This window comes from Diabrotica virgifera, chromosome 4, assembly GCF_917563875.1.
Source record: "Diabrotica virgifera virgifera chromosome 4, PGI_DIABVI_V3a".
NCBI classification, from domain to species: Eukaryota; Metazoa; Arthropoda; class Insecta; order Coleoptera; family Chrysomelidae; genus Diabrotica; species Diabrotica virgifera.
Genome location: NC_065446.1, coordinates 200625526 through 200642377, shown reverse-complemented (window position 1 = coordinate 200642377; position 16852 = coordinate 200625526). Strand labels below are relative to the sequence as shown.

General features: G+C 32.6%; 1 protein-coding gene across 2 annotated transcripts in view; it reads right to left on the bottom strand.

The window, feature by feature from the left end:
* Nucleotides 1-16852, bottom strand: part of LOC126884065 (venom allergen 5 2-like) — a 350744-nt gene that overhangs the window by 130943 nt on the left and 202949 nt on the right. The gene's annotated exons all lie outside the window — the stretch shown is intronic.

The window sequence follows — 16852 nt, the reverse complement described above, 5'->3', positions numbered from 1 at the left end:
ATTTTAATGAAATTTTGGGAGTAGCCCAATCTCCTAATTCAAAGTCTATCCTATATACTATATACTATGGCGCTTTTATCATGGGGGCGGTTCCCACCACTTCTCGTGGATATTTTATTTTCGAATTGCATGGAGCAAAAGGAAGAATTTTAAGAAAATTTAAAAATGCGCTCTATAATTTGTTCTTATTTTTTTCAAAAACCTTTCATTTTAAACCCGTCAAAATTTTTGAAAGTAGAAATAACACTATAATTAAGAGGTATTGCAAAAGAAAAACAATGCATTTAAATTCTGGTGGATGATGGGTTAAATGTATGTACTTCTCATTTTTCCTTAGGATTCATTAGTCATATAATTTTTTGCACCATATCTCGCTTAGTTTGAATGTAACCGACATATTCACAAAAAACCGTCCGAAAACGTGTCACCATCAAACTCAAAAAGTATTGAGTTCTCAAAAAAAAGCATAGATCAATTTTTACTTAAAAATAGGTTCTCTAGCCACTTCCATGCTTATTTTGACCAACAAATTTTCTACCCCCTTGAAGGGGTGGGAATTGCCCCAAGATAAAAGCTCCATAGTATATAGGGTAGATTTTGTTTCTTGAGCTATTCCCTACTTACTGTGAAAATACATCGATGTAGTAGGATGAAATTCGGAGCCAAATACTCTCATTGACTGCCCTATAATAATGCTCTGCTATGATCGTGTGAGAGAGGACACACATAAGATTCTAGCAAAATTTCTATTTTCTGTAAGTTTTCGAGTTTTCGAGTTAACGCAACGAGTTTTATGTCATTGGAAAGGTAATTTTACATTCTTTCAAAATATGTAAAAATATACAGGGTGTATAAAAAATATTAAGATTTTTTTTTTCATTTCCGGTTCAACCGGAAGCCATATTGTAGGTAAAATCTATTGCGATAATAGATAATAAAGTACTATATACGTCTGCCAAATTTCAAATTTTAGTTTCTATTACAGAGGAAGTTACGGGCACTCAAATATTTTTTTATAAAAAACTCATAACTCCCCTCCTATGAGGAGCTAAGAAATCTGACTAATGTTATTCAATTTAACGATAGGACATAAAAAATATATCAAAAAATAAACAAATTCCTTGGAGCCATTTTTGAGAAAATCTAGTTCAAATTTATGTCAAATTTTGACCCCTTAAATATAGGCAACCCATAACTTTTTCTGAGAAACGATAATATTCTTGTTATATCTCCATCTTTAGGCTATATAAATATTTTTTCAAATTAAATTTATCTTAAACACGTTTTTAGATTGGTAGGGAAATGTGTCGGGTGGGCGGTCAGCCATGCTGGCCGCCATTTTGGATTTGGAAATGTCAAATTCCGTATTTCTATTTATCTATCGATGAGCTAACTTTAAGTTAAATTTCATTCGTTTCGGTCAAAATTTGCAAAAATGGGCCCCAAATAACCCCCCTATTTCGGCCCCCCTTTAAGAGATTTTTTCAAAAGCTTAGTTTCTTGACAAAATTCTCTTAAACTTACTCATACCGAATTTCATAGAAATCGGTCCAGTAGTTTTTGCTGGGCGGTGGCGACATACGTACGTACATACGTACATACTTCCGACCTGTTTTTTACTTTATCGTACTATATACGTAGTATAGTATAATAGATAAAGTTATAGGATCGTGCAAAAAAAATTTTTCAGATTTCACTTTTTTTCGACGTTTCGAGTCCCCCTGAGTCTAAAAAGCAAATAAAAAAAACATGTCGGAAGTATGTACGTACGTACGTATGTCGCCACCGCCCAGCAAAAACTACCGGTCCGATTTTGATGAAATTCGGTATGAGTAAGTTTAAGAGAATTTTGTCGAGAAACTAAGCTTTTAAAAAAAACCTCTCAAAGGGGGGCCGAAATAGGGGGGTTATTTAGGGTCCATTTTTGCAAATTTTTACGGAAATGGATGAAATTCAACTCAAAGTAAGCTCATCAATAGGTAAATAAAAATACGGAATTTGACATCTCCAAATTCAAAATGGCGGCCAACATGGCCAACCGCCCACCCGACACATTTCCCTACCTATCTAAAAACTTGTTTAAGATAAGTTTAATTTGAAAACGTCGTTATATAGCCTAAAGATGGCACTATAAGAAGGATGTTATTGTTTTTCAGAAAAAGTTAGGGGTTGCCTATATTTAAGGGGTCAAAATTTGACATAAATTTGAACTCGATTTTCTAAAAAATGGCTCCAAGGATTTTTTTTATTTTTTGACATGTTTTTGATACCCTACCGGTAAATTGAATGACATTAGTCAGATTCCTTAACTCCTCATAGGAGGGGAGTTATAATTTTTTTATAAAAAAAGATTCAAGTGCCCGCAACTTCCTTCATAATAGAAACTTAAATTTGAAATTTTGCAGACGTATATGGTACTTTATTATCTATTATCACAATAAATTTTACCAAAAATATGGCTTCCGGTTGAACCGGAAATAAATAAAAAATCTTAATTTTTTTAGATATGCTCTATATATTTTTACACATTTTGAAAGAATGCAAAATTATCTTTCCAATGACATAAAATTCATTGCTATAGCTCAAAAACTCGGAAAGTTACGGTAAATAGAAATTTTGCTATAATCTTATGTGTGTCCTCTCTCACGCGATCATAGCAGAGCATTATTGTAGGGCAGTCAATGAGGGTATTTGGCTCCGAATTCCATCCTACTACATTGATGTACTTGATATTTTCACAGTAAGTAGGGAATAGCTCAAGAAACAAAATCTACCCTATATACTATGGCGCTTTTATCTTGGGGCGGTTCCCACTTCTTCAAGGCGGGGGAAAATTTGTTGGTCAAAATAAGCTCGGAAGTGGCTAAAGAACCTATGCCTAAGCAAAAACTGGTCTATACTTTTTTTTTGAGAACTCAATACTTTTTGAGTTATGCGTAGTTGAAAATTAGCTATTTTCATTGAAAAATGACACCTTTTCGGACGGATTTTTTGTGAATACCTTAAAAACTATGCATCGAACTAAAAACACTATATAAAACATTATTTAAATTATAAATAATAAAGATATTCGTTCCTTCGTAAATGTTCTACTTATAATACAAAAAGAGATATGGTAGGTGAAAATAGTTTGTTTTTTGGTGCATGCTCAAATTGGTGTATTCAACTTAAAATAACAGAGGAACGGTAGGTTTTAGGTGTATAATGCTACCAACACCTTTTGTATTGTTTGAAAAGGCCTTTAAAACGAGCACCGTTAAATGTCGGTTACATAAAAATTAAGCGAGATATGGTGCAAAAAATATATGACTAATGTACTTTAAGGAAAAATTAAAAGTATATACATTTAACTCCCCGTCCACCATAATTTAAATGCGATACCTTTTAATATAGTGTTATTTCTACTTTCAAAAAGTTGAACGGGTTTAAAATGAATGGTTTTTGTAAAAAATGTGATAAAATTCATTCTATAATTGGGAACCGCCCCCATGATAAAAGCGCCATAGTATATAGGATAGACTTTGAATTAGGAGATTGGGCTACTCCCAAAATTTCATTAAAATCCATGCAGTAGGATGGAATTCGGAGATAATCTCTTGTTCTTAATCTCGCGCATTGACTGGCGTAATCGAAATAGAATGAAATGCAAATATTGTAAACTATTAATTTCTCAGAAAAATGAACTAGTTTGAAATGAAAGTATGACTAATATTCTATTGAATTATGCAATAATTTATACATATATAGTGTGTCCCCGAAATATGGCATCGAACATTTTCTCAAATGCAGGAATTAATGATGCGTAGAACCGTAAAATAATTTCAAGTACAGAAGGTGTTTCTAAAATATCAAAATAACGAGTAACTTTGTTATTTTTATAGAATGCCAGTATCTAGTACGATAACGATAATAGATCGGTACGATAAAGTTCTCGGGTGGCCCTTCCGTCAAGCGATTTTTATTTGCTTTTTAGACTCAGGGGGACTCAAAACGTCGAAAAAAAGTGAAATCTGAAATTTTTTTTTTGCACGATCTTATAACTTTATCTATTATACTCATACTTCGTATGTAGTACGATAAAGTAAAAACCAAGACACGTTGAATGCTACTAGGAGCGCTCCCGTATCATAATTTACGATGTATACAGAGTGGGCCAAAGAAAACAGTTCACCTCGATATTTGGCAGTATTTATTAGATTTTAAGAAAATGACGAAACAGGCCGATTTTTGATTTAAGGGGGACACATTTTTACGGTACATACATCTGTCATTTGTCAACCCCCTCCCTTCCATTTCCCCCAGTCCTTATTTTTAAATAGGGAATAGGGATTGTGTGCTAGCTCATTTGAAAGGTTAGTCAATTCTCTATTAATTAATATAAACATTTACATAATTATGTATACAAGAAAAATTTTTTTTAATTAAATTAATTGACACAAAAAAAGAATGTATGTAATTTATTTATGATTAATTATTTATATGGGAAATAAGCCACAATTAAAATGAAAAAAATAATTTTATTAACGTTTCGACGCCCAAATCGGGTGCCGTTGTCAAAATACCCGATTTGGGCGTCGAAACGTTAATAAAATTATTTTTTTCATTTTAATTGTGGCTTATTTCCCATATAAATAATTAATCATAAAAATGCCACAAGGAAATAGCTTCAGAACAACATTAATTTATTTAATTTAAAATACATTCGACTGCTGTCACAAAACAGAAAAAAATGTTTTTTGATATATAAACATTGCTTTTCGCTTAATTTCAATATTCAAGTGGCCACCCATTTGCTTCTTGGTAGGTTGAATATTGAATTTAAGCAACAAACAATGTTTATTTATAAAATAAACAATTGTTATGTTCTCAATTAGGAGTAGAATGTATTTTGAGTTAAATAAATTACATACGTTCTTCTTTTTGTGTCAATTAATTTAATCCAAAATAATTTTCCTTGGACACCCTGTATAAATAGTTATGTCAATGTTAATATTACTGAATAGAGAATTAAATAACCTTTAAAATGAGCTAGCACACGAGGCCTATTCCCTATTTAAAAATAAGGGATAGGGGATGTGGAAAGGAGGGGTTTGAAAAATGACACAGGAGCGTCATTTGAAATTTTGATAGGGGGGGGGTAAGCATTATATATACAATACATTTATATGCAAACATAATACAAAATTGATCTATTTTTTGTAAATTTCAGTCATTTTCAGGGTCAGGGGGCAAATGCCCCCCTGACCCTAAATGACAGATGTACCGCGAGAATGTGTCCCCCTTATATCAAAAATCGACCTGTTTCGTCATTTCCTTAAAAACTAAGAAATCCTGCCAAATTTCGAGGTGGACTGTTTTCTTTGGCCCACTCTGTATACATTGTAAATCCCAAATAATTATTTCGAAAGTTTATACATTGTAAATTATGATTCGGGAGTGCTCCTAGTAGCACTTAACGTGTCATGGTTTGTTGATTTCTTGTACATCTTGAATGTAAATTTAGCATAGTGATTGTCAATTATAAAATAGCAATCTTTCAGGATGTGAACTTCCGTACGAATAAAAAACGGATCAGCTATCAACACTTGTTTTTCTTTAGGTGCCATGTTCGTATTCAGACGATGGCCGTCATCATGTTTAAATTTTCTGAAACCTTTCCGTATTGGCCGCTGCGCGAAATAATTCTTTTACTGCGGAATCACACCATTGGGCGCGTTCACCAGATGCAAATGCTGGCAATTAGTTTGCGCTTGACAGGAAACATATTTGGAAAACGATCGCCATTTTTGCAAGCATAAAATATTTATGCTGAACTTTGCAAACGTGTTGAATATTGAAAAAATATGGCGGGAATTTAAATTGTATATATTATAGAATAATATATTTATAAAGGTTTTATATATAAAATAACGGCTACCGAAGACATTCAGCTACGTTATTATCTATTAAATCCATTTTCTTTTAATAAAAAAAAATAATTTCAAAAAATTATTTATTGAGAAAATTTATTTTAGGTTACGTTCAAACCAAACAAGCAAAATGTCAAATTTTAACCTAAACAACCAAACGTTTAGCTCGCTGTCAACAGGTTTAATAATTAAAGCGAAAACAGTTGTGAACGTGTTTGCATCTGGTGAACGCAGTCATTGCCTAATATTACGCAGCCATGAAAGTCTATTTCTACCAATCGATCTCTTTTTCTTTACTATTCCTTGTATTATAAGACTAAGTAGATGGTATTAAAAGTCCTCTAATTATATAACCGAAGTATTCTGTTTTCTCCTCTTTATAATGTGTATAGAATAGAATAGAGGAGTCTTGTTCTAGCATTCATACGAGTAAGACCTGTGCCAAGTATAATTAAAATCTAGTTTACCTTATCAGTAGTAATTAGTGTATTTGATTTCGATTTAATAGTGTATTTTAAAAAGTGATTTCTGGACAAAATTTGTACGTATTGCTTTCTTTATATTATTAAACCATTATAAATTGTATTTAATTTATAAAAAGTGCATACCAGCGGCTGGTTTCACCAGTTTGCTGGTTCTTGCTGACCATCCAGCATAATGGCTTTGAATGCAATTCTGATACCAGAACCATTTAAAGAAAAAATATAACACGAAGCTATTGTCTGTATCTGCATGACAAGTACAAACATACACAGTAATCCTACAGTTTCTACCTCAACCATGGCCCTTCAAAGTGCTACAAATACTCAAGCTACTACATCAATTTCGTACGTAAACGCTGCAAAATCTTCGCCGAAACCACCATCCCTACCCAAAAAAGAGCAAGCCATAGTCCTTCACGCAGAAGAAAACCTTAAACTTCTAGATTACGTTAAAGCTATTGGTGATGTCATCGGACCAAAAAATATTTCCTTTGCTTCCAGAATCTCCAACAATAGAATCTGCATATATCTAGCCAACCCAAATCTCGTTGATCAACTTCTGAAGTCCCACCCAACTATCCAAATCGGATCCCTAATTTTAAGTATTAGGAAACTTGTCTCCCCGACAAAAAGAATATTAATCTCGAATATCTCTCCTTATATTCCCCACCAACTTGCAGAAAATGCAATCAAGAGTCTTGGTCTTCAAATAGCCTCCCCAGTGTCTTTCCTTAGAGCAGGAATTCCAGGTGATGAATATTCCCACATCCTCAGTTTCCGCCGCCAAGTGTATGTCTTTTCACCCTCTGATAATTTCGAGCTTCACACCTCCTTATTAATTTCATTTGAAGGCAATGATAATAGAATTTTTCTTTCAACGGACAAGATGGAATGTTTCGTATGCAAACAGGCTGGACACGTTGCGTCAAATTGCCCCAATACTTCATCTGACAATGTGTTATCACAAAATTCTACTCTTTCTCATGACCCAACTCCCACTACCGAATCAACGCCACAGCAACAGCATACACAACTTGTGACAGACAATGTGTTATCTCAAAACTCTACTATCTCTTATGACCTAACCACCACCACCGAATCTACGCCACAGCAACAGAACACACAACTTTTCTCCCATACTGAATCACATCAAGCTGAAGACGGTGATCCAAACAACATAAATATTCAAAAACCTTCTTCAATTTCTTCTACTCCTCAAACCCTACTGCCAACTTCTGAAGCGAGCAAAATAATTCCCACCGAAGAGAACATTCCCACTAAAAATCCATGTGAAAAAACCTCTGAAGTAATGGATCAACAAGCTTCACTCGGAATCATAGGAGAATCATCCAGTACATCTGTGAAAAGAAGTATTGACGAAACGTTATCCCCTCCCATCGAAAATCTGAATACTAATAATCCAACGTTTGCTCTCCCTCAAACACCACGTCAAACCAACATCCAAAAGCCCAAAAAACCTAAACGCACAGCACCTACTCCTGACGCACTTAAATTTTTCATGAATAAAAATTCCACAACACTCCCATTAAACTATGATCAGCTAATAATGCTAATTGAAAATACCCAAGGTAACAATTCACCTATAGAAATTATCCAGGAATACACAACCGATCTCCCCGGTTTAATAAACCTATTAACCATATCTTACCCATACCTATCGGACAAAACTACGAAACATCGCTTCACCCGACTTAAAAATAAATTGAATCACTATCTAGGTAAAGATATCACTGACAGTGAATTATCTTCCTCCGATGCCTAATTTTCAACTCTATATTACAGTGGAATATTGATGGACTGTTCCATCGTTTACCCATGCTTCAAATCATCCGATCAGAATACTGTCCAGAAATAATTTGCCTACAAGAAACTAACCTTAGACCAAACACAAGTTACAATTCTAAGCAGTTCAATTGTTTTAGAAATGACAGAAAATCATTTTAGACTTCCCAAATATTTCAGTATTTTTTCTGCTGAACTTTATGCAATACTCAAAGCCCTTGAACATGTCAACAAAAACAAAATATCAAAATGCTTGATCCTAAGTGATTCACTCGGTGCTTTACAAACTTTAAATCATGTGTATCCTAAAAACCCCCTAGAGAAAATGGTAAAATCTGAACTAGAAGAGGCTCAAGAAAATTCCAGACGCATTACCTTCATATGGATCCCATCTCATATTGGTATCGATGGAAACGAAGCAGCAGATCAGTGCGCCCGTAAAGTGTCGGAAAGTGTCGAAACAGAGGTAACGGAGTGTCGAAATCTCGCGAGTGACATAAAATCGTACTTTAGAAATCTAATCACGTGTAAATGGAACCAAGAATGGAAATATTCACAGACATCTTTAAGAACAATCAAGGATAATGTTTACCCGCGGCTATCGAGAATACGAGCCCGAAAACTTCAAACTGTTATCACACGTCTGCGTATAGGTCACACAAGATACACGCACTCTCACCTGTTTACAAGAGACGATCCCCCTAAATGTGAAATTTGTGACGAAATAAATAATGTAAAACATTTTTTAATTGACTGTCCACTTTTTGCAAATGAACGAATTAGATTCAATATTCCTAACAACATCAACAAACTTTTAGGCACAGATGGTTACTATGACAATATCGCAAACTATTTAAAATGTATAGGGCTATATTATAGAATCTAAATTACTGGAAGTTATACCTACACTGTATTCTTAATTTAAGATACATACTGTAATTATAGATAATAATATCGATAATTATTTAAAACTCATAGAATTATATTATAGATTGTAAGTTATTGGAACTGTACTCCTACACTGTATTCCCGCTAATCACCTCTTGGTGGATGCGGTAAATTTCCAATAAAAAAAAAAAAAAAAAAAAAAAAAAGAATAGAATAGAAATATGCTTTATTCTAACTGAAAATTTTTACAATTTTATAGACAAAGCTTACATACAGTCAAAAGAAAAATAATATCAATAACAAATAACAACTACAATTTACTAAAATTATATAAATCGTCAATATACAGTATGTAAGCTATAAAACCAAAGACAAAAACAATTTATTGCAAAATTTATATAAATTGCAAATTGAACATACTTACAACAAATAAAATACAACATTAGTAACTGACAAGTTTAAGCTACTGCGTATGAAACCCAATTTTCTTAGTTATTCATTAAGAAATTCTTCTATTGAATAATATGGTCTTGTAGATATATCGGCTTTTGTCATTTACGGAACTTTGGGAAAGATGTTGCAGATTTAAGTTGTAACGGGAGATGGTTGTAAATTTTTTTTTGGCATATAATATAGATTTCACTAACTCAGTAGATGGGATCGGTAAATAAATATCAAAGATTTAATTTGTGGTGGAGTAAAGATCATTGGGCCTTGCTGGAAAGACATAAAGGTGTTTACGAATTAAACAAACTGTTTATAGGATATATAAAGATGGAAGTGTTAAAATTCCGTGATCTCTGAAGTAACTTCTGCAATGTGTAGATCTTCTGAGGCCAAACAAATATCTTATAACATAACGTTAAAAATAACATCAAATTGAGCAGCCGTACAAGAACCCCAAAAAGGAAGACCATATCGAAGATGAGACTCGAACAATGAAAAATATGTTATTTTAGAAGATGCCAAATTGAGTTCCCTTGAGACAGATCTTATTGCATAGCAAACTGAAGTGAATTTCTTACTTAACGAATTGATATGAAGGGACCATTTGAGGTTGTTGTCTAAAAAAATACCAAGAAATTTTACAGAATCAACGGTACTGATCTGGCTGTTATTAAGAGGTAAGGGTTGAAGAGCTCCTTTATAGGATAATGCCACTGTTTTATCTACGTGAAAAGAGAGTAAATTAGAGTCAGACCAGGTCTTTATCGTCAGTAGATTCGAAGTTATAGTTTCATGAAGAGATGCAATAGTTGAGTTGCTCCAAATGATACTGGTATCATCAACAAAAAGAAAAATTTTCCCATTGATTTTTAAATTATTGATGTCATTTATAAAGATAAGGAACAGCAGATGACCGAACACTGAACCTTGTGGTACTCCACATACAATGTTTTTGAGACTAGAGTCAGTATCATTTGCTCTAACTAGTTGTTTCCTATTATTCAAGTAGGATTGGAACCAATTCAAAGAAATACCTCGAATTCCATAGAAACTTAGTTTTTTAATCAGAATGTCGTCGTTTACATAATTAAAAGCTTTGGCCCGTCACAGAAAACAGTGGCAGTATAAAGATTATTGTTTAGTGCTTGGTAAACCTCATGTAGTACAGAAAACATGGCATCAGTGGTACATTTATTAGTTAAAAAGCCGAACTGATTTTGTGATAAAATATTGTTATCAACGATAAAGGGCATAAGGCGAGTTTTAATGAGTCTCTCAATAATTTTGGAGAGTACCGCTAGTAAGGCAATAGGTCTATAGTTGCTGGCATTAGATTTTTCACCACCCTTATGAATAGGAATAATAATGGCTGTCTTTAGGCACTCTGGAAATTTACCTTTTTCGAAGGAATCATTAATTAGTGAGACGAGGATTTCCAACACATTTTCTGTGAGATTAGAGAAAATTTTTATAGATAGTCCATCAGTACTACAGGATGATTTGCTTTTGATACTATTGATTGTTTCGATCAGTTCAGAGTTATCGACTGGTCTTACAAAGAATGAATTCGAGACCTTTCTTAAATTAGGGAGATAGGAAATGGGATCTTGTCGCGGCAAAATAGTTGATGTTTTAATATTGATGAAATTGCCGTTTAGACTTTCAGGATTTGTAAGGGAAAATGATTGAGCTGTGTTTTTATTTCGAAGATCGTTTATTATAGACCAAGTTTCTTTTGCAACACTTTTAGAGCTTCCCAGACGTTTTTGATAATAGACTTTTTTAACTGCTTTGACAAGTTTTAGATATGTTATCATGTACTTCGTGATATATTCAGTGATAGAAACATTGGTAGTAAATTTCTTGATGTATAGTAGTGAGCGCATATTCTTGGCTGATATGCGGATACCTTTCGTAACCCAAGGTTTCCAATGTTTTGGCTTAATAGGTATTAAAGGAAATGATTTACTGAAGAGGCGGAGAAGCTTATCTAGAAAAACGCTGAAATTATAGTCCACGTCTATAGAAGGAAACTGCCACTCAGAAATTAAGCATACATTTTGGAATTTACGAAAATTCTGGGCGAAAAAAATCCTACCTAAACGTCGGGTTTTTGAGGAGGGTTTGCTGAAGATGTTAAACTTCGTATACACTGCTTCATGATCAGACAGTCCCGCATTAATAACTGTAGAGCAGACATCAAGGCGTGAGAAATCTGAGACAATATAATCGATTATGATAGATGTAGTTTTGTAATCCTTATAGGAGAATTAACGTTCATTGAGAGACCGTAAGATTCAAATATGTTAGCCAGGGACACTTGGGTAGCACAAGTAGCAGCATAATTAATGTTAAAGTCACCGCATAGAATTTTTCTGTTTTTATGAGGCAGGTCATCTAACAAATTTAGCAGATTCTGAAAAAATAGTTCCACGGTAGAGTCAGGCGATCTATAAATCCAAATAATGTAAAGATTAAGATTTTTATTATAAACTAAGGAAAACGCAAAGAAGGATTCACTTAACAAAAAGTCATATTTTGTTACCAGAGAAAAATCATTATTTCTAGAAAGAATTAGGGTACCTACATGAGCCGAACTTGGACGATCATACCCGGCAAATGTGGTATATTTTTCTACAAAAAAGGCTCGTTGACTTCAAGCCAGTGCTCTTTAACCACAACTATCGGGGGAAATCCTAATTCCTCCAGAAACAAAAATAATTCATCAGTTTTATTTCTTATAGAACGAATATCAATCAGGACCATGCTGTTGTCATCACTAAAATAATTTGAGGTTTCTAGTCCCTCAGAATATATCGTGTTGTTTAAAAAATTCGCTTTGGAGAGAAAGTGGAACAATAACTTCGGTGACATTCCCTTGACTTTTGTAGGTGAATAATTCTTTCCGAAGTGAGAAAGGACCTATAAACGGCAAAATCAGCTTCCACTTCAGCTGGACCAATTCCATAGGCATCGATAAATTCTAGAAGAACTTTTCGTACTTTTTCAGTCTAAGTAGGTAGTCCTTCGGAATCCAAAAAGAGTTTCACGCTGGTGTGTAAAGCAGACGTTTTGAATTGATAATTTTAAAAACAGCTTTACTGGAAGTATTTGAATCCCACGACATGTTTATGATCCGTTAATTGCAACAGAATTTGAAAGCTTGTAAATTGTTAAGTATTGCGATTCTTAACGTCTATGTCTCACAACCATACAATAAGATAGATCACACATAAAATTTCAGGACCTTCTTGCGAATATGCGTCTGGTTTCTGTTACAGAAAACTGGTTTCCAGGTTATAAAAGCCTTACTTGATATTTCGATCCTGCTTATTATCTCTTTAACACAGTCATCATTTACATTTAACCAGCTGTTAAGGCATTTAAAATGATTTACACGTTCCATCTCCTATCCATTAAGAGAAAACAGACCTTGATCTATGTTAATATTTCCAACTGCCATCGACTTTGTCTTTGAAATGTTCATTATAAGACATATCTGCGAAAATTTTGTCGTGGCATTGTCAAGTGCAATAAGCCACGACCTTGAAATTTGGTAAATTAATCACACTTATCCGATCTTCTATAAAAAACAGTTTCAATTTTTCTTTTGGTCTCCATATCTATATATTTTTCGATTTACAATAAAGCTTATGACCCTCAAACAAAAGCCTAGCATAATTAAGGGGGTAGGCGCAAAATCTTGGTCCATCATTTTTTTTTCAAATCCTGAGAAATCTAATACATATTTTTTTTAAATTTAAACGCACAATGAAAGATTACGTTATTACCGAGAGCCAAAAGTCCCTTAGAATAAACAGAAAGTTTCTTTTCAATAAAATATTTGAAATAAAAATCACACTAAATTTTTCCTTTTTTTTTCACCCCTGTAACATATTAAAATAAACATATCTTTTCAGGGACTTTCGGCCCTCTGTAATAATGTATTCTTTCCTTCTGAATGAAAGATTACATTATTACCGAGAGCCAAAAGTCCCTTAGAATAAACAGAAAGTTTCTTTTTAATAAAATATTTGAAATAAAAATCACACTAAATTTTTCCTTTTTTTTTCACCCCTGTAACATATTAAAATAAACATATGTTTTCAGGGACTTTCGGCCCTCTGTAATAATGTATTCTTTCCTTCTGAATGAAAGATTACATTATTACCGAGAGCCAAAAGTCCCTTAGAATAAACAGAAAGTTTCTTTTCAATAAAATATTTGAAATAAAAATCCCACTAAATTTTTCCTTTTTTTTTCAACCCTGTAACATATTAAAATAAACATATAAGTTTTCAGGGACTTTCGGCCCTCTGTAATAATGTATTCTTTCATTCTGCGTTTAAATTTTTGAGAAATTCTTACTAATTTTCTCAGAATTCGAAAAAATTTAATGAATTTAAATAGCATTGGACCAAGATTTTGCGCCTACCCCTTTAAGTATGTTTCTATAGAGCTACATTCCCTACATCGGCATGTATGTATAATTTATATACTCTTTAAAACCATGCCTACATCATATTGCCATAAATTATAATATACCTAATAGTTGCAATTTGTAATTTTAGCATTTAAGTAACCTCTCCAGAGACCTGAAGAAGAACATCAAAGTTTAGTGTTCTAAGCAGGTCATCTAAGTTGAAGTAAACGAATTTTGACTCAGTCTAATATTTGTTTCTTTAATTGTTGAAATGGACTCACGTGTATAACCAATTTATCATTATACCTGTATATTTTCTAATTATTGCAGTCACTGACGGTGAATATGAGCTATTACCTCCGATTTCGTTGAACCTACATCGATTTGCATGAAAATTGGTGAGTGGTTAGAGGATATCTCAAGGAACAAAGGTGACATGGTGCCAACTTGCGCTTTTAGGCTGGGGGTGAATGCCACCCCCCCCTCAGGGATGAAAATTATTTTATTAGAAATAACCCCACAATTCGATAGAGGGACAAATTAAAAGCAAAATTTGTTATAGAAATTTATTAAAATAAATCAAACCTTTTTGAGTTTATAAAGATCAAAGATTTTAATTTTTCGTGAGAAAAATGTATGTTTTTAACCGATTTTTCATCAATAACTCAAAAACTATAAGATTTTGCAAAAAAGCTATTATAATCAAAATTGAGGCTAATAAAAAATCAAATAAACTCCTTACTAGAAAAACCTTTCAATGTTAACTAAAAGTGAGTTATAGGTAATTGAATGTATATCTCTTTCGTCGGGTACCCAAATCTAAGTATTCAAGCTTAAATACCGGGAAAATGGTGCATTTTATAACATAAACTTATTAAACATTTGTCAAAGTTCATAGAAATATCTATCAAATATGAACTTGAACAAGTGGATAGCATTAAAATTTATGCACCAAAAATGTTTCAAAATGTATCTTTTAAAATTTTTTTCAAAGAATGTTATTGTTTCTTTGTAAATAACTCCGTTAATTTTTAAGACATAAGGTTCACCTAAAAACTAGTTAAAAGCTGATTCCAAGAGCTATTCAGAAACGTTAAAACTAGTCTTTTGAACCTCTTACTTTTTTTAAAAATAAAAGGTTAAATGGCCCTGGTTACATGGTTCTCGCAGCAAAATTGAAATATTAAACGTTTCTATCTCGGTTATTTTTTACTCTACGGAAATAGTAAAATGGATAAAATATTTGGAACAGAAATACCAAAAATTTAGTTATTTATGATTTTTTACGTATATTGAGTATTTTTGGAGTTATTATCAAAAGAAAATGAAAAGTACGATAATTTTAAAAATTCTGATTTTTTTAAATTATATCTTTTTTTCAAAAATATGCTTTATACACCGGTCAAAATTGTTGAAATCATTAACTACGTTAACCTAAAGAAATTCTTGTGAGGATTACTACAAATTTTAATTTTTGTGGAAATGGCGTATGTTTTATTTTTGACTTTTTCCTAAAAAAATCGAAAGGGTTCTCTTATTTTCATCATAACTTGCTTAATTTTGATGCTATTAACTTCTACTGGAGCTCATTTGATAGGTATTCCGAAGTATTTTGATAAGTGCCTAACAATTATATTATATAAAATGCATCGTTTTCCCGTTATGTAAGCTTGAAGACTTAGATTTGAGTACTCGTCGAAAAAAATATACATTCAATTACCCATAACTCACTTTGAAATAACATTAGTTTAGTTCTTTAAGTGGGAAGTGTATTAAATTTTTTATTATCTTTAATTTTGGTAATAATAGCTTTTTTAGAAAAGGTTATAGTTTTTGAGTAATACGTGAAAAACTGCTTTAAAACATGCATTTTTAAGAAATAATAAAATCTTTGATATTTAATAACTCAAAAAGTATTGATTTATGTTAATAACTTTATATAACAAATTTTGCTTAGAAGTTGCCCCTCTATCGATTTTTGGTATTATTTTTAATAAAAAAAAATTCACCCCCGAGAAGGGGTGGCATCCACCCCCAGGGTAAAAGCGAAAGTTGGCATCATGTCACCTTTATTCCTTAAAGTATCTTCTAACTGCTCAGCAATTTTAATGAAAATCGATGAAGGTTCAACGAAATCGGAGGTGAAAACCTTCAGTGACTCTACTAAATATTAGAATTATTATTTCACTCTGTTTGTTAAGAGGCAACATCAGCGAGCAGGAAAACGCGTTCCAAGATTGCAGCTTTAATTTTGAATATTTTGTCGAGATTTTTGGCACACATATTTGTAATATAGTAAAGAATGGCGGTACAGAGCCCAATTAGAGAAACATGTTAGTATGTGGAAATTACTCTATAATAAAATAAAATATTACAAAAACGAGCCTGTACACTTTCTATAAATAAACTTTTTTCCCATGCCTAGATTTTGTGTCACATTGGAATTACTAAAAATCGATTATCTATTACAAGAAATCGAACTTGACTGATTTGGCAACATTTACCGCGCCTATGAGTATAATAATTATTGTTGTCACAATATTGTGCCTTCGTTTTTGATAGTATATGTAGTGTCACTGTCGCACTGTTAAAATTTTGCAGAACTGTCGAAAAAAAATATTGACGACGCGCTGTTGTAGCCTCTTAATACAGGTTAAATTAAAATATACAGGGTGATTCACGCAAGTACAACATAATCCATAATCTTTAGTTTTAATGGATCATCCTGTATATTTTTATATTTTTTGAATCTGCTAAACAACCTCATATCAAAAAAGTGTATACCTATTATGTAGGACCTATTATGAATAATACAAGGTGAAATTTTAAAATTATGTATAATTTTCGTCAAAAAATGAAATACCTACATAAAATTTGGAAATTAATAAATTATCATGCTT